The following is a 2,631-nucleotide window of genomic DNA, read 5'->3' on the forward strand; positions in this document are numbered from 1 at the left end:
ATATATATATATATATATATATATATATATATACACATACACACACACACACATATATTATACAAATGCATTTATGAACCACACTGGAACCATTATTTGAATGAATAACAAACGACTTCGAAAGCATTTTTCACAACATGCTAACAAAGCACAAACAAAAAAAGTAAATAAATAAATAAAGCGAAATATGAAGCAATAAATAAAACAATAAGACTATTTTTAGTTCCCTACCGCCATTTTTTACATGTGGAAAGGGAGTATTTACCTTTCGTGGTTCTTTCTTTTTTACATATTTGTATTCTTGAGAAGGTTGAACAAAACAAAATAGGGGTAATAAAATGATATGTAGGGGGTAAAATACAATGGTTTTTTCAACAGCGGAGCCGCAATACAAATGGGTATTGAGCAGAGATGAAGGTTGGCATGAATGAGATAGGACGAAATATGGTTGAGACAAATTGCTTTTAGAAGAGATTTCCATTTCTCGTGTAAACCGCTTTCATTCTCTTTATGTAACTCTTTCTTTTTCATTTTCATTCATTCATATATTCTGTCTGTCCCTCAGTAACGTCCATTCATCTTCCGCTCTCTCTCTCTCTTTCTCTCTCTTTCTCTCCCTCCCTCCCTCTCCCTGTCTATCTATCTGTCTCTCTGTGTCTCTCTATGTCTCTTCCTCTCTCTTTCTCTCTCTTTCCGTCTCTCTATGTATCTTATCACTCTCTCAAGCACGCATATCCTAGTTTTTCTTTTTCCCTCTCTGTCACAAATCACTTTGTCATCGACTCTCTCTCTCTCTCTCTCTACCTCACTCTCACTCCCTCTCTCTCTCACTCTGTCTCTCTCACTCTCTCATACCTTCTCTCTCTCACTCCCTCTCTCACACACCTTCTCTTTCTCATACACCCTCTCTCTCTCACACACCCTCTCTCTCACACACTCTCTCTCACACACACCCTTTCTCTCACACTTTCTTTATCTCTCACTCTCACTCTCTCACACCTTCTCTCTCACACACCCTCACTCACACACACACTCTCTCTCTCTCTCTCTTACACTGTCTCTCACACACTCCCTCTCTCTCACACGCACACACACTTCTTTCTAAGTCTTACTCTCACCACTGCTTTCTTCTTTCTGTATCTCTTTCTCCCCCCTCACTCTTTCTCTTTCTTACTATTACTCTCCTTTACTTAAACTCTCCCAATCGCATACATTTACTTTCTTGCATGCTTTCTCGTTGATTTGAATCTCTCATTCCTTCACTTCCGCTCTCTCTCCCACTTTCTCTCGCCCCCTATGACTACCGTGTGCCTCTCTTAATGTCATCCTCTCTCCTCCCATTCTTTCTCTCCCTCTCCTTTTCTCACTCTCACTTTCTCTTTTTTTTCTCTCTCTCTCACTCTCACTTTCTACCTGAACACACTAACATCAGAGATTCACCTTGTCCTTGGCGTGTCCTTCGTGTTCGCCGTCGTCGTCACTTGTGTGGTTGTTACCTCCAACTTAGCGAAGGCAGAGGTATTGTTCTCCAGTCATGTTTGTTCGTGGACAAGATATAGCAAGAATCACAGGATGGATTCTGATGAAATTTTCAGGAATATTTACCCACGTGTCTAGCCCAAACTGATTAGATTTTGGGATCGTTCCCGTACTGGACAATGATTCTGGATTATTTTTCCTGTTTTTTTTTTTTAACTTAATTTTTGAGAGCGGTCGGGTTCATTTTTAGTATTCTCGTTTGTGAGAGCAGTCGAGTTTATTTCAGATATTCTCATTTTAAAAATCATCTCTGGCTAATCCTTGAGAGGACTTTGGTTTTGCTTTGGCTGAGGTTTACGTTCCCTGAGTGCTCTTGTTATTGTTTTTTTTATTCTTGTTAACCAGCTAAGGTGGAGAGAACTTTAACCAAATATGTTTTAATCTGACATACACGCTCTTTTTATATTCATTTCAAGCCTAGTGTATCGAGGAATACATTGCTGTTAAATTTCTCCTACTTCTTTTAAGACGTTAATGTATCATTTGCAGAAAAGTTGGTTGGTTTTTCTAGCAGATCAAACCACCAACAGCACTCTTCCCGATATTCTTCTTTAATTGTAGGTAAGCTCGGATCTTTCAGATATATCATCAAAAGTATTACAGCTATGACCAACCTAGTTTCTTTTCTTTTTTTTAATCCGGACCGTTGTATATCCAGTACCACATTAACCAAAGTGTTCTCTCTTTGTCAAGAAGTTAAGAAGGTAAAGAATGATTTCAAAGAGATTTCATCGTTATCCCTAGCGGTTACACTAACAGTTTCCTAGCTTGCTTGCTAACGTCTTGTATTTTCTATAGGCAGATAACAGATATTTCTTCTAACTAGTTGTCTCAGAAGCAGAAAACAAAATACAAAAATATGACGTGGGTGGGGTAGAGGGCTGTGTATTATTATTCTTTAGCAAGAATAGCGACGGCAGTAACTTCGAAGTTTCTGCCAGCTTAGCTTTCATCGGACTGTCTGACGAAGGCTAAAAATAACACGAAACTTTGGCGTAACAGTTAGCACTACCTTTGTTAAAGAATAATAAATATTTAGTCTATTAAAAATATTGAATAATCCTTCAGTTTAAAGTAAAATGTTTATATATA

At 38.2% G+C, this 2,631-nt stretch overlaps 1 protein-coding gene across 1 annotated transcript in view; it reads right to left on the minus strand.

Moving 5' to 3' along the window:
• Positions 1-2,631, minus strand: part of LOC106871832 (T-box transcription factor TBX20) — a 197,593-nt gene that overhangs the window by 127,737 nt on the left and 67,225 nt on the right. The gene's annotated exons all lie outside the window — the stretch shown is intronic.

This window comes from Octopus bimaculoides, chromosome 1 (assembly GCF_001194135.2).
Source record: "Octopus bimaculoides isolate UCB-OBI-ISO-001 chromosome 1, ASM119413v2, whole genome shotgun sequence".
Lineage (NCBI taxonomy): Eukaryota > Metazoa > Mollusca > Cephalopoda > Octopoda > Octopodidae > Octopus > Octopus bimaculoides.